The sequence below is a fragment of the Pongo pygmaeus genome, chromosome 3 (genome assembly GCF_028885625.2).
Source record: "Pongo pygmaeus isolate AG05252 chromosome 3, NHGRI_mPonPyg2-v2.0_pri, whole genome shotgun sequence".
In the NCBI taxonomy this organism is placed as follows: domain Eukaryota; kingdom Metazoa; phylum Chordata; class Mammalia; order Primates; family Hominidae; genus Pongo; species Pongo pygmaeus.
Window position 1 is genome coordinate 83,334,461 of NC_072376.2, and position 25,275 is coordinate 83,359,735.

At 38.1% G+C, this 25,275-nt stretch overlaps 1 protein-coding gene across 3 annotated transcripts in view; it reads left to right on the forward strand.

The window, feature by feature from the left end:
- The first annotated feature begins 596 nt into the window (after positions 1-596).
- The window catches only part of SLC4A4 (solute carrier family 4 member 4), a 386,161-nt gene continuing 361,482 nt past the window's right edge, over positions 597-25,275 (forward strand). For 2 of the 3 annotated variants that reach the window (XM_054485497.2, XM_054485496.2), the window contains exon 1: positions 615-733. The gene's annotated coding sequence lies outside the window, so the exon portion shown is untranslated. Of the gene's footprint in view, positions 734-25,275 lie in introns of all 3 variants that reach the window. The other variant, XM_054485495.2, reaches the window with a different exon arrangement.

Genomic DNA, 25,275 nt, shown 5'->3' on the forward strand with positions numbered 1-25,275 from the left:
GGAGCGGTGGGGGCCGGGCTGGCGGGCGCGAGCGAGGGCAGGGCAGGGGGCCGGCCGAGGCCACTTACGGCTTTAAATATGGATCGCAGGCTCGCGCTCGCGGCACAGCCTCCGCCGCGGCCGCCTTCCGTGAGCTCCCGCACCCCGGCTTGCTCCCGAGGGGCGCCTGGGCTGGGCTCCACTGCTGCAGTGTTAGTTACTAGCAGGAACATCAGAGATCCCCATAAATATGCAGGAGCTGCAGGAGGCAAAGTAGAGTAGACGCCCGCGCTCTTACACACTCGCTCGCCGCGCACCACACGGGCCGTGTAGACATCCCCCCCGCGCCACCTTTCCCCCTTCCTCGCGGACCGTTCAGGTTCCAGTCCTGCCTGCTCCGAAGACCCTCCCGCCCCAGCGCCTTTGCCCGGTTCTCCCGCGCTCGCCTCTCTACGGAGCGCGCACCCACCCAGGCGGCAAAGTTGTGACTACTTGGGCGCGGGTGACCGGCGCCCCGCTCGCTCCGCGCCCGGCGCAGACAACTTCCCGCGGCTCGGCCCCGCCGCGTCCCGGGCTCGCGCCTCCAGGGATTCCGCGGCCCCCCAGCCTCCAACCCCGGCGGCGCGCCGGGCAGCGCTTCGGTGGCGGCGGCGGCCGCGGTGGCAGCGAAGGCGGCGGCGGCGGCGGCAGTGGCCGCTGCAGCCCCACACTCCGCCGCCAAACTGGAGGAGCGACGGAAGCCGGACCCCAGGAGGTGAGCGCCTGGCCCGGGCAGCTGCCGGGAGGGTCGATGGGGTCCCTCGCTCCAAGGCGGAGGCGGGCGCGGGCCCGGGGGCCGATTCCGTAGGGCGCGCAGGCGGCCTCAGCGCGCTCCTGGGAGGGAGAGAGAGGTCAATTGCGGGCCGGGCATCCCCTGAGCTGGGTGCGGGCTGTGTGTGGAGGCTGCTTCCGCGGAAAAGTACTTTTTTTTTTCCTTCTTAGGGTTTAGAGGAAGAGTTTGGGTGGTCTGCTTCTCCCTCACTGCTAAGTCCCCTTCGCGCAACTGGGCGTCTTTACGAGGACTGCGGGGCCAGTTCTGCGGCGGGCTGGGCTCGGGCTCAGTGACACGTGTGTTGCTGTGAGCCTGGGTGGTCGCCCTGTGACCAGGCACCTGCTTGAGAGGAACACATCCCTAAACCCATCACGGGGAGATTTGGGGACTCTCGGTGCTACCGAGGCCGCGGCCCCCACTTCACTGCCAGCTCCAGGACGGAGCATTTACATCTCTCCCTGGCACGCCGAAGGCGGGGGGTGAGTCAGGCAGATTCTCTGCAAGTGGCACACACACATTTATTTGCAATGGATTTGGATAGGGGAGGCATAGGTTAAACTGGAATTTCTCTTGGCCAGCGACAGCGGAGCTCTTCCACAGGTACTGGGCAGCATGTGCGTCTTGGCAAAGCGAGGTGATTTCTTTTTTCTTAAGTGCATTTTACTCAGCCGTTGCCAGTCCGTTAATAAGTCACCAGAGGAAGGCAGGAGCTGGGAACTACATCAGCAAACCGCAGCAAGCACCATAAAGACAAAAGTTCTTATAGAACAAAAAGAAAAACTTGAACTTGACGTGAAAGATGGAGGAAGCCGTTCCACCTCTGTTCTGTCACTTTTTTCAGCGCCCTGTAAAACTGTTTTTTCTACCCTTCCTTCCCTCTCAAGGCCCTACCTTCTCAGCATGGTTGATCGCAGCAAGCTCTTTCCAACTTGACATTGAAGAGCAGCGACCCCTTTGGCTTACCCTCCCCATTTCTTTTCCTGGTTCGCTTCAGTGCCCTGGAAAGTTGCTCCTAATGAGAAATCAAGAACACTGGGCTGTACTAAACGCTCATTGTCTCAAATCCTGGAACAGTTCCTTTCCTAAGAGACACTGTATTGTACTGTATTTCTCTTTTTTCTTGTATCTTGGGACTTGGAGTTGTAATACTACCTGAATTAAATTAATTAAAGTGTACATTGCTCATTTGGGTTTTTTTTCATTGTGATTTGAGTAGATTCATCTATGCCATTAGAACAATATTCAGTAGCTTTTTATAGCCAATGTAATGTCTTGAAAACGTTTCTGACTACAGCTCTCTTTCTTGTGTCTATCATATTAACATGTAAATAATTTACATGGGTAATTTTAGTACTTAGACTGAAGATATTAGTATAACTTCATTCAAAGGAAGTGTGCCTGTTTATTTTTCTATAGCTTTTATAGCTGAGAAAAAACTTTTACTTTCATTTTAAAGTTAAAAGTACTGATAGGATTCTGGTCTTTGTGGTAGATCTTGAAATTGAATGACTTGTTTTAACTGTATCCCACACTGTCGAGTAAGATGACACAGAAACTCTCATATATGTAGATGGAGACAGGAAAGCAGTACCACTGCATTATGAGCTGTTGAGGCAGAGAACATTTGTAGGAGTGGGGGTGACAAGGACAAGATGGGATTTTTTGATAGTCCCAGGCATGTTAAAAAAACTGAAAACTAAGAAACCCCCAACATTTTGGATTTAAGTGTACTTCAGAATGAGGGTTTTGGTGCCATTTGCTCTTTTGAGGTCATTTCTGGAGACTTAAAAACATACATTAGATACCTTACCCAATGAGATTGACAGAATGTACTCTCAGTTTAGATTAATGTATTTCTTTCAGTTCATGTAGTCAATATTAAATAATTTTAGATGTTTGAATGTTAGTACTATGATTTCAGTCTTCTAAATGATTAAGAGACATTTTGGACTTACAAAAATGTTGTGTGAAAGAAATAAAGGCAATCAGATTTAGAGGAATAATGCGATAGAAATCGGGTAACCTTTGGGACAACTTCCAGTAGGCCCTGATGGTAATCTCATTTTTCGCTGAGTGCTGGCAGGTACAGTTTTGAGGTTCTGATCCCTTGTTCTGATAACAAGAGTGATATCTGGCCATAGCTTACATCTTAAAGGAAAAGACAACACTTAAAGAAATGCACACTAGCTGGTGAATCATGTAAATAAACGGGATTCCTTGCCTGCCTCTGAGAGCGCTGTAGACCTCATATGAGGACTGCTATTGTTAGAGGAGAAGCGTCCTGAGAGACTCTGCTGGACTTAAGTGTGGCGAGATACATATCTGTTTCTTGGAGTTTCTTTGTGTTTATTTAAAATAATATGAATAAAATCTAAGACTGGAGTTGATAGATAAGATTGGGAGTGGAAAGAACAAACTGAGAAGAGGAAAATCTAATGATGATTAAAATTTCTAAGTGTTTTTTTCTAGATTTCTAAATGGAAGGAATCAGAATGCATGATTTGATGGGACAAAGGAAGCTATAAGCAGAACATAGATCTCAGTTGATGCTGTTTCCAAGGACAACCTGTAACTTATGAAATTTATGTATTTTTAGGGAGTCATTTAGCAAAATGGATAAAGAACATCCAGGAAGCTAGTAAGACTTTACAAAACTGGATCTTACTACTTTTACATAATGTAGGAATCTTAGAGGAAAGGAGGAATAAAGTTTTATTTGAGGTCAGCTAAGTTGTATTCCAAATACATTTTGCCTTTCTCCCAATATTTAAACTCTTGATACGTTTGGGTTACAAAAATGGAAAATATGCTGCTGTTCTTCTGACATGAAGATGATCTTTTTATCCTCAGTAGTGCACACCTTTGGTTATTTTTCCAGCAATAGGGATGGATTCCCCTTTACTCAGTTCTGTCTAATGTATGTTTACACACACACACACACACACACACACACAGACACAACTCATTTGTAGAGGTGGCTGATTTAATTTTGTCGGAAGCCATATTAACTACTTTCATAATACTTCTGTGGCAATGGCTTTTATTGCATTTGGTAGTCTCAGCAGTGCAATGACATTTCTAACAAGACATTAAAAATACAATGAGAGCCAGGTGCAGTGGTCCCAGATACTCTGGAGGCTGAGTTGGGAGGATCACTTAAGCATAGGAGTTCGAGGCTGTCATGTGCTCTAAAACTGTGCCTATAAAATTGCTATTAAATTGTGCCTGTGAATAGCTACTGCACAGCCTGGGCAACATAGGGAGATCCTGTCTCTAAAAAATGAACAAGTGTATAAATGCTAATGGCTTTATTTACTTGCTGTGGCAAAGGAGAGATAAAACTTTTTCTTCCAATCTTCCTAATGATGCCAATAATTTTATTCCTTAATGATAATGTCTTACTTGATACCGAATATAGACGGTTCCAGACTTACTATGTTCCAGTTAAAATTTTTCAGAATTACAATGGTGTGAAAGCATTCACATTCAGTAGGATCTATACTTCGAGTACTGATAACAACATTCTGTTTTTCACTTTCAGTACAGTATTCAATTAATTACATGAGATATCCAATAGTTTATTTGTAAAATAGGTTAGGCTTTGTGTTAGATGATTTTGCCTAATAGGCAAATGTAAATATTCTGAACACTTTTAAGGTTGGTTAGGCTAAGCTATGATGTTTGGTAGGTTAGGTGTATTAGACACATTTTTGACTTGCAATATTTTCAATTTATGATGGGCTTATCAGGACATAACCCACCGTACGTTTAGGAGCCTCTGTATTGGAAAAAGATAGTGGTAGAAACAGTAATGTTGAAACTATGTGCCTCTGTAGTTGTTTGTGTAAACCAAAACATCATCTTGTTCTTCTTTCCTGAAAACTAAGTAAATATAAGGGATTGTTATGCTTATTGAGATGAAGAGGAAACTATGACAGAGAACTCTGTATGCTTTTCTTAAACTTAACTGCAAATTATTGGTGGAGGTAGGAATGAGTATTTTAATCTTTTGACTGGTGATACATGTTTGTCGAATGACTGTCAATGAATGGGGGAATGTCCTTTTAGTCACAGTAGAAGATACTAAAGCAGATAAAAGTTTATCCTGTTTTAAAGTGATGGTTTCCATTTTCTGTTGGTAATTCCGCTCAGTAGCAGTGCCCACTTGCCGCAACTTTATTTCAGGTTCTGCAATCCAGGGAGTATTTCATGAGAGAAGAATTTTCAGTTTGGGTGTACCAGTTTTAGCTACATCTTGAGACCTAACTTTTGTTTTTCATGTAGAATGAACATAGAAAGAAATTAAGTGAAATTAGGATGTTAAAGGAAATAAATAACCACCAACTGATATTTTGGAGTTTTGTATTTTTACTTTGTGGATAATTGTGTGGAAGAGGTATACTCCTTGACTCAAATTTAACTTGAATTTCTGTATTAGAAACCTTAAGAAAGTTTTAAATAATACTCCTAGTGTGCTTTTTTGGGGATTAAAAAAATCAATATGAATAAAAATACAAAATGAGAAAGGAGTATGTTATGTTTAACACCCCTATAATATTCTATGAGTGACACAACTAGAAAAATCTCTTAATATATTGAAGACATCTTCTTATTTAAGAAGAAATTGGTGATTTTTTTTAAAAGTATATTCACTGATTAATATTCTTCTTAATACTATTTGCAAGTAAGTAAACTTGTGGGATATGAACTTCTATGTTAGTTAATTCTAGTTTTGGCCTGGAGATCTAATATTCACTGATAAGATCTAGTAACAACTTCATCTATTTGGAACTCCTACATTTGTCGTGTTCCCCAGCAAAAAAGTCTCTGAGCAGGCAAAATAGAGGGTAAAAAAATAAATACATTAAAAATAATTCACTTTACTCCTAGGACATCCCTCAGAGTCAGTTTACTTTTAATACACCTACTGTTCTATGATTGATTATAAAGTTTTTAATCCCATAGCAAACAGTAAACTACAAAGTAGAAGACTAAAATGGGCTTTATTGGCAAATACATAGAAAACATTGAAAAGTGCCTGAAAACAGCGTGGTAGTAAAGGAAGAGGTAGAAGTAAGAACTAAAGCAAACACAGTGGTTGAGGACTATTTAGATGTGGACTCTCATAGCATCACTTCATTACACCCCCTTCTCCCTCCCCCACTTTCTCCACTCTTCCTTCTTTTCCCCTCCCCTCTTCCTTCTGTTAAGTTTTTATTGAAATACATATGGTCAGAAAATTGTATGTCATCATACCATCAGTAGACAGCTCAGCGATTTACCTAAGTGAACATGTCCATGTAACCAGTGCCAAGACCAAAATATAGACCACTGATGGCATCCAGAAGTCTCCTCTAACTCCCTCTTCAAGTCATTACTTTCCCCCAAGGTAACCGCTCTCCGAATTTCTGAGACAATGGTTCCTTTCACCTATCATTGAACTTTCTGTCAGTTAATTACATGGTATGTATTCTTGTGTGTGACTTCTTTTGCTCAACATTATGTTGTGAGATTCATTCTTGTTTTGTGTGAAGCATCAGTTTATTCTCATTGCTACATAGTGTTCCACTTTATAAGAATGCCACAGTACATTTATCCATTTTGTTCTTGATTTACTAATTTTGTTTGGGTTGTTTCCAGTTTTTGGCTATTATGAATAGTGATGCTATGAGCATTCTTATGTATGTCTTTTGGTGAACATGTCACCCTGTCTGTCGCCCAGGCTGGAGTGCGCTAGCCCGATCTCGGCTCACTGCAAGCTCCGCCTCCCCGGTTCATGCCATTCTCCTGCCTCAGCCTCCGGAGTAACTGGGACTACAGGCGCCTGCCACCATGCCCGGCTAATTTTTTGTATTTTTAGTAGAGATGGGGTTTCACCATGTTAGCCAGGATGGTCTCGATCTCCTGACCTCGTGATCTGCCCGCCTCGGCCTCCCAAAGTGCTGGGATTACAGGCGTGAGCCACCGTGCCCGGCCCATGTGGGAATTTCAGTTGTGTGTTTTTCCAGTTTAATTGATGAGATGGTTTTAGTAGATAGTGCCTTCCTTCAGAATTGGTACTAATTCACATTCCTACCAGCATTGTGTGAGAGTATCATCTACACCACATCCTTACAAAAGGGGTTTTGTATGTCTTTTTTTAAAATCATTCTATCAGATGTATAGTTGTATCACATTGTAGTTTTAATTTGCATTTCTCAGAGTACCTTGTCTATCTTTTCATATGATTATTGTCTATACTTTTTTGTAAAGTACTTGTTCATGTTTTTTGCTCATGAAGTTTTTATCCAGTATCTTTTCCCAAGTAAGGAAGATTTTAATACTTGGGGAGTTAAGTTCTTTTATTTGTTTAGAAGACTCAGCTAACCAGGCAAACTCATTCACCAATGCTTCCATCTAATAAGTAAATTCATGGGATAAAGAGATTACAAACATTTTGAAATTGTAAAGATGATAGTCTGGATCTTCGAAACTTTATCCCTAAAAAACGAAAAACCCAAATCAAAACAATATTAAATAACTTTAACACAGCACTTAGAAACATGCAGAACTTGTCCTCAATGCTTTACATAAAAGTAGAGCATCTTGTAATGTTGTATTGCCCAATGACCAATGGAGATTTGTATTTGGAAGGTATGAATTGAACATTCAGCTCTCTTACTTATTAGTTGTTTGATTTTGAGAATTAAAAAATATCTGTCTTTTTTCATTATTAAAATAATTACAAAACCTCATTCATAGAGGAGTTATGAGGAACAGATAAAGTGATCTTTATGAAATCTTGTTCAGCACTGTAAATGGCCATACATGTTAGTTATTATTATTGTTATTGTATTCTTCAACATTCCTTATTCTTGAGTTGAATTATGCCAGCACTGAGAACAGTTCCTGGCATATTAATAAATGTTTGTTGGCTGAATGAATGAACACATTTAAGTATCTTTCTTAAACCGTTACTCTGAGTGACTCAAGCTGTGCTTTATATATATTTTTTTCTCTAGGACTTTTACTTTTTATTGCTAAATCTGAGTTGGAACCAAGGTTCATCAAGCATCATATTGAAAAATTGAGTCTAATAGCCAGCAGTTTGAGATCACCCATTTCTATATAGTTCATATTGAATTTATGCCTCCAAGTAACACAAACGACTTGGAGAACCCTTGAAAATGATTACACTGCTTTTCACTCCATGAGTGATCCCCAAAGCTTACACACTGAATATTTTTAGCTTCTATAATTAGAATGGCCACAAATTTCCAGATTTAAAATATTACAGTGGGTTCTCCAGTGCTAATACTTTGGAAACCATGTTTTGTGTAAAATTGAACATTCAAGGATGAACAATAGCTGAAAACTGGAGCTTTTATAGTACCTTTTCAGCTTAATATGAATAAGGTGTTTCACAGATATGTTGATTATAATATGAAAGCAAACAGCATACACCTTATATACATTTGTGTAAAGAAACAATTCTTAACCCTTTGATAGGTCTGATTTTCAGCTGTGGCTTGATGTTGTGACTCTCTATTCAAAAAGTGGTTTGGAGGCATATCATTTTTATTTTTAAATTAAATAGAATTAAAATTTGTATGATTTTTTTGGGGGAATTACATGATCTTCCTTCAAATAATAGTAGGTATCCCTTTGAAAAATCAGGCTTGCAACAGAAGAAACTTGGATTTCTATATAGAAATCTAGTTAGATTTTCTTACCCAAAGACTGATGTTCTTTTCCTTTTTTCCTGTATTTGAGTTTTTTTTTTTTTTTTTTTTTTTTTTTTTAAAAGAGCTTGTGGGGGTCTTGGTTGTTTGCTGCCATCATTTAAGTATAGCTGTTCTGTGGTACTCAGAATACTGAGCATGTAACATTTTACTTCAGAATAACATAAGTCAGTCTACATTTTATAAGGACGTTTACATATTAGGTAGTATACCTCGTGTGCTTGACGCAAATGTGGCCAATTTAGGGTGATTTAGTGGAAAATGGAATCATCTGGTATAGTAAACAGCTTTTGTTTTCTGTTACAGACATAATGTTAGGAAAATTGAAATAAATACAAGGGGTAGTTATGGTGAACCCTGTTAAACTACTGTTTTAAAAACAGTGAATTTCAGAAAAATCTCATCTGTTCTGAGTGATTTCATTCCTTTGAGAAGTTAAACTGGCTCTTTTTAAAACAAATGCATCCAGGCGTGCCTAGTTATTGCTTTATTTAAAGCTGGAAGCAAGGCTCCTTTCGGATCTTACTTGACACATGGGATTTAAAAAACAAGGGTATACTACGGATTTAGGGAAGGATACCTGTTTAACAAATAGAATTATGACAATTAAACTATCTAAACTGATCTCCCAAGGGAATGGGATTAGCTCTTCCATTTCTTGTGCTCTTCAGCATGGAAATCTGTTGGCCTTATTGAAGTATTCCTAATGTCTCTAATACAAACCAGGTTTTTGCACCTTCTACCCCAGAAGGATCAGGAATGAAGTCCTGAAAGTGATATTTGGTGAAATATGTTTTGTTCTGAGTGAGTAAGCAGTGGGACCATCAGTTAGGCTGAAAGTTTCATGGGATCTTGAGTGTTGGATGGCTGCACTCCTGAAACTCTGTCCTTGAGTATTGTGTGACCACAGCTGCAGTGAGACATCACAGTTGAACTGCTTCACAAATTCCTTCGATTCCTTTGACCTCTGGAGACTCTGTCCTTAGGAATGTGAGATGAGCACTCACGATGTTAGCAGAGAGTAGGGCCTCATGGTGGGGACTTTGCTAAAGTACTGATTACAATCGCTTTGGAAAATGGCTGAGCATTAATGATTAAGCAGAAACACGCAGCTCACACATTTGCACTTTCACAGGTTGAGCTCCTTTGCCAGGGAAAAGGGAGAAGGCAGATAGGAAATGTCTCAAAAGATTTAGATAAACTAGATTAGATAATTTCTCTTGAAAAATATATTAAGAAATGAAATAAAAACACCACTCCAAAAGCATCAGAAGAAAATATAGTTCAAACACTTACCTATTTTTATTGCCAAAACCTTAGGCAGTGAATTCTACAGTTGAATTGATCACTTTATTGCTTACTGCTTTGCATTGCCCTTTAATTGTTTCATATGTGTTCATGTTGTCTACACAGTATACTTCCCCATGGTCCTCACAGTGGCCAGAAAATGCTTATTTAATGGAGGGATACTTAGTATTTTTAAAATGTGTACTGGCTGGGTGCAGTGGCTCATGCCTATAATACCAGCTACTTGGGAGGCTGAGGCAGGAGAATCGCTGGAACCTTGGAGGCAGAGGCTGCAGTGAGCCGAGATTGCACCACTGTACTCCAGCCTGGGTGACAGAGCGAGACTCTGTCTCCAAAAAAAAAAATGCAGACAGACCAGAGATGCCAAATTATCTTATCCAACTTTATTTAAACTGTATTTCTGGCTGGGCATGGTGGCTCACGCATATAATCCCAGCACTTTGGGAGGCCGAGGTGGGTGGATTGTTTGAGGTCAGGAGTTCAAGACCAGTCTGAACAACATGGCGAAACCCCATCTCTACTAAAAATACAAAAATTACCCAGGCATGGTGGTGGGCGCCTGTAATCCCAGCTACATGGGAGGCTGAGACGGGAGAATTGCTTGAACCCGGTAGGTGGGGGTTGCAGTGAGCTGAGGTGGCACCACTGCACTCCAGCCTGGGCAAGAGAGTGAGATTCCATCTCAAAAAAACAAAAACAAAACTGTATTTCTTCTGGAGATATTTCTCCAATGCAGTAGCTGTGATCATTGCTATTAGGCATTTTACATACTTTTTGTGAAATTCGTTGTAATGAAGTTTGGAACCCATATCTTTGGGGATGAATCTTTGTTATTATGGTTTGTGATGTGTTATAGTTTCTTGGAAAAATTAATTAACTTATTTTGATATGACTATTTGATCTGTTCTTTGAGTTGGATAAATTTTACTTATTGATTATTTGAGTTTAAAAATGAATTGTTAGCACTTTTATAAGTAACTTTTTGTTTTTAAACACAGGCTCACTAGAAGTTGCAAAAATATAGTGCAGAGAGTTTTTCTGTATGCTTTACTTAGCTTCCCCCAATGAACACCACTTTAAAGATGCCTAAAAAGGCCTTTACCTAATGGGTGCAGCACACCAACATGGCACATGTATATGTAACAAACCTGCATGTTGTGCACATGTACCCTAGAACTTAAAGTATAATGATAAAAAAAGATTTATAAGGAATTGCAATTTTTATGCTTGCTCTGAAGAAATATGTAGTTATTAATCACTGATTATATGTATAACCACAGATTATAAAAAATAGAATTAGAGACACCTACTAACTCTCTATTTTTGGGGGTTGTGGGTTTCCGTTGGAAAAGGTGCTCATGTGGCAGGCAAGAAGGAAGAGTCATTCATTCACTTATTTATTCATATCTCTGTGTATTCGGTGTTTGCCTCATTCAAATCATTTTAAAAATATTTATCATATTGATTACATTGAACTAAGAGTTTGAAGTTCAAATGTTGTTCCTATAAAATCTTTGGAAAATATAATGCAAATAAAAGTGAATGAGAGTAGAACTTCTTTATGGTACAGGTATTAGGGCAGCATGATAACACTGGATTTTATGTAAAGGTGAGAGAATATCATTGTTCTATATATCTCTGTTAGGTGCATGTCATTACCTTACAATATATGTGAAAGCACAATATATTGAGACGTTTTAGAACAGATGTTTCATTTATTACATATGCATAATATTTCCAGTGAAATCTCAGTGTTTCACTACTCCTTAATATATTGATAAATATTACACTTGAACATGCACTTGAGTTCAATTATCTCTTAATAGGAATATTTAAATGCTGTATTTCTATTTTTGTCCATGTATCTGAACTTTATGCAGTCTTGTCTAGAATATTCCTTTGAGGGTTTGGTCTTGCACCTCAGGGCAGATGTAACTGGGAAGGGTCTAGAGAAACACACTGCATATCATGAGAATGGAGGAGTTTCTGTAAGAGAACACACAGAAAGTTATTTGAATGCTTATGGTCTTGAACAATGAAGTGTGAAGTCTGAAAGGAGACCTCACCAAAGCCTGTAATGTCATGAACACTTTCCCCAAATCCAAGAATATCAGAACTAGGAGCACTACATATAAGAGAGAAATAGGCTGGGTGCTTCATGCCTGTTATCCTTGTGCTTTAGGAGGTTGAGGCAGGAGGATTGCTTGAGGCCAGGAGTTTGAGACCAGCCTGGGCAGCATAGTGAGACCCTGTCTCTACAAAATAAAAAATAATAAAAAGATACATAACTGAGAGAAGTAGGTTTAGCTTAAATTTTTAAAAAGTTTAAGTTTATACAGTGGGTATTTATGTGAGCAGACTTTTTACCACAAGAGGAGAAACTGGATACTCTAACAGGAGAAGGTCCAGAGCAAATCACTGAGTGGATTAAGTATACAATTTAAAAGAGAAGATGGACATTTGGTAAATAGACCTAATCTTTTGGGTGGTTATTCTCTCTTTACTCAGGACTTTACCCAGGATTATCCTCTTTTCACAGAACTTTCTTCAAGTCACTTATCATTTGTAGAATAATTTCCTGTTCTTTGATGTTGTCAGGTGTCACTGAAAGTTGGTCTAGAGGATTGTGGGTCTGACCACACATGACAGTTCCTATAAAGTTTACTGGCCTCAGCATGTCTTATCTCAGCTCTTGACCTTGACTAGAAGGCACTAGTGTAAATGCATTGTTACATTTGAGGTTATAAAATAAGCACTTAGACTTCCTTATACAATTTCTATGAAACAAGTCCACACCTTGCTACTGATAACAAGAAATTGGATGTTATTTCTGAATTGAAACCAACATTTTTGGTTTGGGGTTTGTTTGGTATAATCACACTACTCTGAAAAAGTTTACTTTTCCAAATAAATGCAATATATTTTATTTTGGGCGAGTTTAAAATCATCATCTTGGATAGCTTTTTTAAATGTAATACTATGTATGCAAATTGAAGAGCCTGGAAAGTCTGGTGCCATGTATTCCTGTTTGGCCTACAGCTTTTAGCTTCTGTGATAGATGGATTCTACCACATGGGCTTGAACAACACAGTATCCTTTTTTTATTTTATTTTTATTTTTTGAGACGGAGTCTTGCTTTGTTGCCCAGGCTGGAGTGCAGTGGCGCGATCTCGGCTCACTGCAACCTCCACCTCCTAGGTTCAGATAGTTCTCCTGCTTCAGCCTTCTGAGTAGCTGGGACTACAGGAGCGCGCCACCATGCCCGGCTAAGTTTTGAATTTTTAGTAGAGATGGAGTTTCACCATGTTGGCCAGGCTGGTCTCGAACCCCTGACCTCAGGTGATCCGCCTGCCTCAGCTTCCCAAAGTGCTGGGATTACAGGCGTGAACCACTGTGCCCAGCCCACAGAGTCTCTTTTTTATAAAAACCAGAACAGCAGAAAAAAGCAGGTTAGAGCATGTGGCCCAGGCTGCTACTTGAGTTGACAGCTGATGGAATAACTTCTTAGTTCTGTAGAGAAAGTGAGGATTTAGTCCTTAGGTGAGTGTCTGGGGATGTGGGATCTGACAGAACCCCTATGGCTTGGGGAGCAGTGGTGGGATGATGTGAAAGCCTTAGTAGGTACTATGCAGGGTCTGTGGAATCAAGGAAGAGGAAATCATATTTTGAGGAGGCTGATTTGTGAGAAACTGTGAACCTGTCTGCTTGAATTACAAGAGTGGCCTGTTTATCTGCTGTCAATAGAGTATGAAGTAGTCACTTTAATTGAATTTTCTGATAATTGAAGCTTACTAATTAAGTGTCTAAAATTATCTTAAAATATTTTCTGATGTACATCATTTTAAAATGAGTTGCACACATTTCTATTCTGTTTCAACATATTGAATATAATTTTCCCTCTTGTTCATCTGTTGGTGTTCATTATATAATTCAGACGTGGTCTCAGGTCTGGAGACATGTGAAGTTATTGGTCCTACACTGAGTGTTTCCATGTCATTATGCCTTAATCCTTATTTAGACACAGCTATGACACCCTCTTTACAACATAAAGGATAAGCAAAAGGATGTATAAATGTATCCTAGGCTGGAAAGTGGCATTATTGACTGGCCGTTGGCCATCAGCAAAGGGGCCTGAGTGGAAGGATATGAAAGGATGGGTGTAATGTAGATGACGGGTTGATGGATGCAGCAAAGCACCATGGCAGGTATATACCTATCTAACAAACCTGCAGGTTCTGCACATGTGTCCCAGAACTTAAAGTATAGTTAAAAAAAAAAAAAAAGAAAGGATGAGTGGTGAGCACAGCTGACACACCCCACGAGTACCTGGGGGGCTTTGAGAAGGTTGCTGAGATCCAGTAATCATGTAGCAAGTTTCAGTTATTTTTATTGAGACCTCTTGGCTCAACAGGCTGTTGAGGTCGTTGGAAACTCCCATCAAAGTTGTTTTACGAATCCTCCATGACTGTCAGGGTTTCCCTGTGCGAGTTAAGAGCATGAGCTCTGGAGCCAGAGAGCCCAGGCTTGAATCCTGTCTCTACCATTGTCTTAGGCTGAGTTCCCTGTGAAACAGTTTCTAAGATTGTGCAAGAAGTTTACTGGGACTTGTACTGAGGGACGCTACCTGTTGGGGGAGTTAAAGAAGTTGAACTGGGAAGAGGGAGGAGCTGAAGAGCAAGACCATAACAGAGGCCTCCGCTGATCCCATCAGGAGCTCTGGAGCTGGGGAGAGAGACCCTTTAGAGTTGCCCCCAGATAAGGAAGCCAGGCCTTTTTATCCCACAAAAACTGGTCATGATATATGGGCTGCCTCTGGAGAGGGGTGTGACCTTGGGTCAGACGGCTGTGTTTGGCTAAGGTAATTTCTAGAACAAGGTTGAGCTAAGCGTCATCAACCAACCTCCACGAGCTGGGGAAGCACCTCTGTTCTGAAGGGGAGATCTGGGCCGCACAACGCAGCACCAAAGACTTCGTGCCTTATGATGGGGGTTCTTTATTCCAACCTTCTTTATCCCAACCTTTATCCCAACCTTCTTTATCCCAACTTTCGTTAATTCCTAGGGTTTAAGTAAGTTAACGAATGTGAAATGCTTAGAAAAATGCATAGCACATAGTCAGTATGGTTTAGGTGTTCGTTATTATGATCATACCTGACTTTATCAGCCCTACCTCTCTCTTATAGTGTGGTTCTTCTAATATGCTGTGAGTCTGAAAGCTGTTAATACTCTCCTTATTAATTTTTTAAAATTTTCTTTGCAAGAGGAAAACATCGAAGAATATTTTAGTAAGAAATGATTTAACGTATAATATGTTTTTGTACCATTTGTGTTTTTAATTTTTACCAGAAGAAAGATGCAAAAGAAGTGATTACTGATGATGACATTTGAAGGATTTGGACATATGGTGGATAAAAGTTTTAGGAGTATGTGTGTATTAGTTGTTGGCCTCCCTCAAAGTAACTTAGATAAGCAACTTCTGAGTTAACAGAGAGTTCACTGCTGTTAAGTTGGAGACTGGTGTGATAAGAGCAGTTCATAACCAGGGGATAGTGTCCAGCTGAGAAGCTCCTCGAAGTGTTGGTCTTCAACTATCCCATCACTGTAGGCCTAGATATAAACATTAAAACATATAACCAATACATATAGCATTGACAGTTAAATTGCTTTATTTCTTAAACATTTCAGAATCATTCATTTCAGTATTTAAATTCCATAAATATAGAGCAAATCACCTGGAATGTTTTAGAAATTTGGTTTTGATTCAAAGTAATGTTCTCATGGAGATTCAGTCTCTGCCAATTCATTTCTCATTCACTTTAGGACATGGCTAATTCCCTTGGACAGTTTTTATCTCCTTCATATTCATATGGGTGGAAAACATTTTATTTGAAATGACTCACCCTTCCCCCACCTCCCCGAATATGGCAACTATGTTGTATTGTTTATTTTTAAGGGACTATCTAATTGCACCGTTAACATTAAATCAGAGATAGTTAAAAATGGATGCCACAAAACACTCTTTTAAAATATCAAGTGTGAACATTTCTTCTGTTTGTACCAGTAATCCATTATTTGTATACCCTAATAAAGCCAGCAGAATGGAGGAGGAAATAATACAACACCTTCTTTGAAAATTTTTTTTTAAAAAAGAGGGCTTCCTTGAATCCATTTTCCTCCCCAGTTTTAATTTAAATTGCTCGTACTTATTCTCCATTTCTTTTAAAGAAATGAGATTGTTAGAAATTAACCATGGAAAGTAATTTATCTACATATTTATTATATGATGATCTGTAGAAAATGAGGATTACATGGAATACACAGTAAGCATCAAGCTGTCAACAAGAAATTTTGTTTTAGCTTAACTTTCTTAGACATTAACCTTGTTTCTGAGTTGAGCAATCTGTTGTGGGTTCTATGCAGAATTCCATGGTTACTTTTGTTATGTGAGCCAAGAACCTAATGGAAATCTTCTCACTTCAGCAACCAGCTAACGTTTTTTTTCCTATGGAGACTAAGAATATATAACACATTTAAGATTTTACTTCCACATTTTGGCAGGGGGTGGTGTTTGGGAAGAGTGAATATGGATAAAAGATTTGAGGTAGACTAATAGATGTGTAAAAATGTATTAATGTTTATATATGATGAGTGGTAAAAATATATTGCATAACAAGTCCTTTCTCCTTTTAGAAAGATGACTTTTAAAACTGTATTTAGCAGATTAAAATACATAAACTCCTCTTTTTAGAGAAACATTGTTGAGCTTGATTTAATGGGAAACAACTCTATATCCAAGAAGATAATGCTAGTGTAGCTTTTAATTCTGAAAACCCTGAAATTATGACATTGGTATAGATGATCTTTCACTGCGTAAGAGATAATGAAGTAAAAATAATATTTTGGACAAAATTATGTATTGTGTCCAAAATGAGTGTAGGTGAAATTTCTACTCTTGTATATTTAATCCCAAGCCAGCCACAGTTACTGTGTGATGGCTTTGCAGAGGGTCCTGCTCATGACTCCCAATTTAAAAACCACTTAATGCCCTCTTTTTTGTTAGTATGCATGTAGGTAAGTTTTTATGTGGATTTTAGTTATACCTTGGCAAAAAACATGCATTTCTCAATCTTGGGCCATTGACCTGAGTTTTTTTAAATGAATAAATGCAAACCAGAATATATTGTAAGAAGGAAAATCTGTTGATCCAAAACACTTGTTTATTTAAATAGAATGGCTTATTACTTTCATTTAGAGTATAAAGGTTAATCAAGTCTTGGGATTGTTCAGCTAAATATGTAAATGTAATGCGGTCAGGGACAGCTGAATAAATGTTTGCTTAAATGATAACTAGTTAGCAGAAGTATATTAAACTAGATTTTAATCACTCACAAAGTTTTACATGTGAAATGTTTAGTAAACTCACTGTTTATTATGTAATTTACATAAAAGGCAGAAGAGGAAAGATACCTAATAAGTGAAACACTGTAAATTCCAGAAACACCATATTATTAGAATTTATATTTTCTCTGAAAACCAAGTAGTTTTTCACCCACAGGTCACTCAAAGGTTTATCAAAAGGAGAGGAAAATTTCATGTGGTGTTGGCTATTTGATCTAATGGTCTAAATGAAATGGAAAAAGAAAATATGGCCTTATGCTAATGGTTCAGTTTCCAACAATAAACCTGGTGGGTTCACTTTAAGTGTGGTTTCCTGAAAATTGATGAGGATTTTTAGCACTTAGCTTCTTATCTTCAAAGCACTTTCCAAATGTTAAATAATTAATTGCCACAACCCCCATGTGGGGGTGGAATAGCAAGCATGTCTTTCTGTTTACCAGGAAGCCATTATGACAGAGTCTGGAAATGTTGATTTTTATTTTTAGAGGTGTCTTTGCTTTCCAAGGTGACCAGCATTTTAAATAATGTCCTGGTTTCCAATCACAGGGTCATGGGAAAAGTTACCAAGGATGTTGAGTACTTGAAAACTTTTTATTCTTCTTGTTTCCATACAGATTTCACTTTTCATCTTACTTTTGCCTGTTCATCATTTTGCAATACTATTTTTTAAAATGGAATATTAAATATTAGCAAGTTTAGTCTTTGCTATTAGTATAGTCTCTTTGTACCTAGTAAATCCAGCATGTAGAAACCTGGTGAAACTAGGAGGGATAAAGATAACTTTAAGTGGAAAAAAAAATCACATTTCAAAAACAACTTTAATATATTAAAGAAATGAATCATTTTAAACAATAGTTTTTCTAATTTAACTTAACCTTGGAGCCTGAGGAATAATGAATATAGACCATGTATATGTCTAACAGTGTATTATAGATAGTTGTACTGTATGACATATATTGAGGATGAACTTGTATAAAACAACTAGAGAACAAGAAAGACAATGAGAGAGGCTAATGTAGACAAAATAAATATGGAATAAGATGGCTAACACTGGGGTTAACGCATACATCCTGAGGAGACTGAAGTCATGGGTGATGATGTGACAGGACCTTTAGGAAGGAGGTGGGTTAGAATTTACAAGGTAGGTGGTGACTGTCCTAGCAGACAATACATACATTAGCCAGACTAATTCCCGGCTTGTTTGTGTTGCCAGCGTCAGGATGTCTACTGATTAGCTCTCTGGAGAGATGTAGGATGGAGTCACTGTGGCAGATGCAGAAGGCTCCCCATCCCTCAGCTTCTCAACCTTTGAAATAGAAAAGAGCCAGGACCTTTGAGAGCAGTCAATCCCTTTATGCTTTGAGAAACCCACTAGATAACAAAGAGAATGCTGTGGTGATTATTTCTGATGAATGTTGTTTCTTTGCACATGATTAACATCTTTAAAGGCAGAGCAGAGTTAGATTTTTTCCATGTCATTTTAAGGAGGTAAGGCCCCCGCCATCTCCCAAATCAGAAGTGTCAGGTAAACATTTGTCTATTGAATGCAGGTATATCTTCTTCATCATGAAGTTTGAGACCCACAGCTGGGCTTCAGAGAAACCCCTCAATATTGTTGTGTACAGAATTTGTATATATATTTATTTTTTTCTGGAGAAGTATGTCCAGCATATTTATGACATTACTGAAACTGGGGCATACACAAAAATATTTAATATTTAATACTGACTAGGTTTCCTTATGAACCACAAAACAAAAGATCAGTTACTAGCTATTGACTCCTCCAAAATTTGAATGAAAATAAAGTGAGAGCCTGTCAGCTGCAAGACATCACCTCGAAAAAATCTAATGTTTTTCTCTTATCAGAAAGATCAGAAAGTGCAATGATACAGTCAAAACCAGTGAACATGGCTATTTAACTACAGTACATTAAATTTGGAAAGGTAATGATCAAGATTATTTTATCTACCATCAGTCATGGGACTTTCTTACTATCAGATCTGGAGAGGGTATGCCCGTAAGGATAAGGCAACTTTAATTGTGCATTTGTAATTTAGCTCACATTCAAACATGAGTGCTTTGATAGCCTTTTTGTGGGAAATTGCTCATTGACTATGTCGTAGAACTCATTTGGGAAGTAGGATAATTCTTTGCCTCTCTATAGTTCTTTCTATAAGCAAAGTACTTATTTTCCTGTAAGTCTGTATACTGATTTAATCTTTGGTAATAAGACCACATTTTCTGTGAAATTTTGCAAATAAGATCATGATTATAACTCAATAGGGGAAGTCTGATATTTAAAGGAGTATTGGAATATAAGAGAATCATTAAATATGGAAAACAAGACCAAAAGACTAGGGTATTTTAACTGAAGTTCATTGTTGGTCTTTGAGGTGTGAGTGTTCAATAACCTCATGAAACTATAGCCACATTTAAATTATATATTCATATATCCATTTTATTTTTAGGTTACAATTCACAGTTTTCATCAGATTTCCAAAAGGCTCATGGCCCCCCAAAATGTTAAGAATTATTAGCTTATAATGTCAGAATTTTATAAGTGCTTATCTAAGAAGAAGCCTTCCATAATTTTGAGAATTTTGCTCAACTTCAGTAATTTGAAAACAGGTCATTGATAAAGAATAAAATAGTACAATACAGTGGAGTTCAAAACTGTTTAGTTCTGAGTATAATGCTTTATGAATATATATTAGACTTGACAAATGTGTAAGAAGATAAGCAAGAAAGATCAAACTATTAAATCTGAATTATAACTGAGGGCCTGGGGCCGAATATATGGGTTGAAATCTGTCAATAATCTATGAATCTCATTAAAACCAGTAGTTGGAACCATTTCACTGATGAAATTCACATTCATTTTATTGTTATTATTATTATTATTTTAGAAGGAGAGGTTTCCGACCCTAGTGATTGGTTTGGGGTTTCATTTCCTCTACCATAATCATCTACTGCAGGCGAATCATGCAGTGGTTAAGTATTCAGCCTCTGGAATCAGCTTGGACGATCATATTACTTTGCTACTATGACTGTGGTCTTGGGGAATTCACTTGACATCCATGTGCTCCTCTTCTGTAAAATAAGCATATGGTACTAGTAATCTTATAAGGTAATAATGGAAAATCAAATACTGTAGTGTATATTGAGAACAGTACCACCTGTCTCAACTGAATAATTTTAATTTTGTCATCATTTCTGAAGTGATGCCTGCTCATAAGATAGATAAGATACTGGCAGCTGAAAGGACAATAAGAAGAAATGAGGTGTTGGCTCTATTCCAAACACTATGGTCCCTTGAATAAATGAGAATTGACGATTTGTTTTATTGACACTAGTCTGAAGTCTCCTGGAAATATTTCATCTGATTTAGTATGTCTAGACAGATGGTCTTCCTGCATAGAATATTTCTATGTTTATTAATTCAGAATTAGAAAAATTTAAAAATCTGTAAGCATGTGTGAGGATAAATTTATGGCATATGCTTCCATATCCTTAAAGCAAAGTATATCTATAGGTGCAAATTATTGTTGATCTTAACAACTATGATTTCCCAACATTTGGTGGGTATTTAATTTTCTTTTGTTTACAAAAAAACTAAATGAAGTCACTGACTATGAAATACACTTTAAAATATTGAAATCAGATTATCTTAGATGATAATTTTTCTGCAGTGGTAAAGGAAGTATTGGTAGTGACGCAAAATTTGCTACTTCACATTCTCCATCAATTACTTCATGATCTTTCAAGTTAATTTGTATTTCTAAGAACTGCATGAAGGCTTATTTTCTTTGTGTAGAAAAATATTAATGCTTGAATTCTGTTTTTTCCTCTTTATTTTCATTTGAGTTTAGGAAATTTTTGGAAGACTTTCCTCCTTTTTTTTCAGGGAGACAGGGGCTCATTCCATTGCTCAGGTTGGAGTGCAGTAGTGCAATCATAGCTCACTGCAGTCTCGACCTCTTAGGCTCATGTGATCCTCCCACCTCAGCCTCCTGAGTAGCTGGGACTATAGGCACGTGCGACCTTGCCCAGCTAATTTTAGTTTTTATAGAGACAGGGTCTTGCTTGTTGCCCAGGCTGGTCTCAAACTTCTGGGCTCAAGCCATCCCTCTGCCTTGGCCTCCCAAAGTGCTGGGATTACAGATCTGAGCCACTGTGCCTGGCTGCTCTCCTCCTTTGACAAATTATAATAATATAACAATGTTGGCCAGGCGCGGTGGCTCATGCCTATAATCCCAGCACTTTGGGAGGCCGAGGTGGGCGGATCACAAGGTCAGGAGATTGAGACCATCCTGGCTAACACGGTGAAACCCCATCTCTACTAAAAATACAAAAAAATTAGCTGGGTGTGGTGGCGGATGCCTGTAGTCCCAGCTACTCGGGAGGCTGAGGCAGGAGAATGGCGTGAACCCGGGAGGCGGAGCTTGCAGTGAGCCCAGATCGCGCCACTGCACTCCAGCCTGGGCGACAGGGCGAGACTCCATCTCAAAAAAAAAAAAAAAAAAAAAAAAGAAAAAAAAATATATAAAACAATGTTACTATTACAGGTATCCAAATATATGATTGGCTAATCATATCTGTAAAATGAAAAAATAATTGGAAGTAAAATGTGGTATTACACAATTTATCACATTATATTAAAAGGGGCCTACATTAGAATGTGTGGAAGCAAGCCTTTTTTTTGGTATTAAAATCTCATAATCTCATTTAATGATTTATTAATTATGGTTTTCTTTCCCATTATGGCCTTTTCTTTTATTGTTGTCATCTGGACTCTTCTATTTTAAATCACCTTTCTTTTTATGATTGTATGAAAAGCAAGTTAACCTAATTAAGTTGGGTTCTAAGATGCCTAATTCAGTGTCCCACACCATTTATACCATCTCTTGAGGACCTTAGATGGTATTCACGTGACCCTCACTTGAGTGTAATTCTTGAGCCAGGACCAAAGGTTTGACATGAGATGAATATTTCTCAGTTTTTTTTTCCTTGAGTTTCCAGACTTGACATTGGCTAGCAATTAGCTGGAATATTTGGTTATAGAGACAAATTTGGTTACGCTAGAAACCTGATCTTTAGAATGGCTTTATGCTCTTTATGCAATGCTGAAAGTCTTCAGAAAGTTTGTGTCAAATTTTCTTGCCTTTGTAGTTTATTCTGCATGATCAGAATAAGTATGGCATAAGTTGCTTTATATGACAAGGGCACTTACTTTTTTCCCCAATGCTCGATATAATATGCAAATCAAAAGGAACCTCATACTATCTGTGCTATTGGCTACAGTGTATTATGTCTAACTTTTGAAATGAACAGTGGCATTTTTATTTAATAGTCATCTATTGAGCACTCTATTAGGATCTTGGAAAAAAGAAGCAGCAGGGCACATTCCTCCCTAATGTGTAACAGTCTACTGGGGGAGACAGGGCAGGCACATTTAGAAACAGAATTCTACAAGGATGTTGCAAGAACAGGGTCAAGTGAAGGGTGTCTGAGGTTCACAGGTGCAGAGGCTTGCAACCTTTCTTTTCTTCTTCTTCTTTTGAATACAACACTTAGGTCACATTGATGCAGCTAATAAAGATGTATCATAAAATATGAGTACCAGTAGCTACCTGTAATGCATTTTGGAGATTTTTATTTTATTGTATCTTTCTTCAGAAAATTATGAGCATTTCAATCTGTTAGTACTCTGCAGTTGCATATCAATTGGACTCAAATTGCTCAATCTCTGATTTTCAGACCTATTTATTTTTTTCCTTCCTGAGTATTGTGAGAAACCTAGGTTTTAAAGGTAGCTGACTTTGCTATTGTGGTGAGTTATGCTTAAAAATTGGAAAAATAAATTATGATGTATTTTTGGATTAACTATTATTTATAGTTTTCAGGAGATTTTAGCACTGTATTTTATTTCATCATTATTATTTTTATGTGGTTGTATGTTATTTGGAGGGACCGTTCCAGTACTTTTTGTGGTCTATCCATGAAAGTCTCTGAGAATTGAACATTTATACATTTTTGCGGAGAACCCTGTGACCATGTTTATCTCTTTTTTCCTTAGTTGCCTGCGTTTCACCTTAGTTGCCTGTCTTTTGAAGCCTGCCATGCTGGAAATGATATCACATATTTCTGGTGCTTTTTGTAACCACCAGTGTGGACACCAGTGGGGTGCCCATCTGAGAAGCCCTGGGTGTCGCCCTGAGCTCACCTGTGTGTTGGCCTGAGCACTGCTGGTATTGTAGGGAAAGTCAGTGATTGCTTCCTTTGGGCAAACAGGTGCTGCAAACACCCTATGTAATTTTCTAGACAGTAAGCAAGTGTGTGTTTACCATTATCCTTCTTGGCTGTTTAATAGCCATTATCTAATTTAAGGAGAAATCGCAGCATCTATGCAATCTGTCAGAAAACATGATGACTTAAACATACTTAATGTATTTCTAGAACCAAAGTAACAGTTGCCAGAAATGTTGAAGAAATTAAATGTCTTCTCTGAGCAACTTTAGTTTGTGGGCAATGCATTGTATGTGTTAAAATGCATAATCTTTGGTAATTTTTCAGGAAACATTTTCTTATCGATTATTTCTCACAAAATAACTTGTTATTTGTGATTTCTCTTTCTCCATCTCTCCTTCCATTCCCCACACTTACCCCAAGGGAAATCTTAGGGAAATTAACACAACTAAGGAGAAGGCTTTCTTCTTGTTACTGGGAACACTGTGTAAACAAAAAGATCAGAAGAATCTCTTTTAAATCTTGAAAAAGTGTATTTCTTGGAGCTTGAAGCTATGTAAAATTATGTTTATATATTTTTCTACCTCAGTAGTCTGTAATCTCCTGAATGAAGTGTCTGTATCTTATTCATTTTTTATGTCATCAGTCTCTCGCATGGACTGATGCAGAGTAGGTACTCAATAAGAAGTTGTCCAAGAGAGCTGAACTGGAGGCATGCAGCTGCAGTTATAAAGATGAAAAGTGATAGAGAAAAAATATTTGCTACTCAGAATTTCCAAAGAATTGTCTGAAAAATGTGAAAAGACATCGAGCCAAAATATGACAAAGAAAACTCGCATTCAGAATGTTTTTCTTTGTAATTTGTCTTGGCAACATTTATTCATTTGCACACATCCATGTGGTTGTTAGATTGCTTTCAAATAATATCTTTGTATGACAGGGTGACTGCATATACTTTTACCACAAAATACCTTCACAAAACAGTTTATCTTTTTATAATTACCTTTCGTCTTTTCCTTTACTTGCTCCTACAGATTTTAGGCTTTGGGCAGATTCAGAAAAGATTTATCTTTTATTTGCTTTTAACAATATAAAGACATAGTGATTCTCCTATGATTCTGTATTCTGTAAATTTAGATCTGTCATCACCATACTTTATTTAACATAGAGAAGTTTTTATATATTACCTGTGAAACTCCATATAATTTGCAAAATTAAGATATCAAAATGGTATATGATAGCTCACACCATGAGGTTGTTTTTACCAGGAGGTAGAAGGATACTTTGGGTCTGTAACACAAACTACTAACAATAAGTTTCTGTCCATCCTAATTGCGAATATACCAGTTTTTAGCAGTGATCTTAATGTTGCTGCACTCTGAAGTTTTAAAAACGTGGGTATGTTTAACAGCTCCCCAATGAATCTGAGCAAAAACCTGAAGAGTTGGAGCTCTGCCTTAATTTGGTGGACAGATTTTTCACAAATCTCTGTTGCTAAGAAGATGGAACATTTGACAATTTAAAATCTTGTCCCCCATAAGTTGAGAGTAAACACATTAGTAATAGTGTCACTTGAATTTATCTGTTTTTTTTTTTTTTTTGTGAACAGCTTATAATGCTTTATGGAGCTTATCAAAGCCACATGGTGATGACTCTCAGGCCTGGAGTTGTGCAAAAATGAGCTTTGGCTCTTGCAGCGAAGGAAAATTAGACGCTAAAAACCAGGGACTTGTTTTAGAATTACCTAAGACAGGGTTTGTAAGATTTACAACCAAATTCACGGATGTGATGATTGCAGTGCTCCCTCACCAAG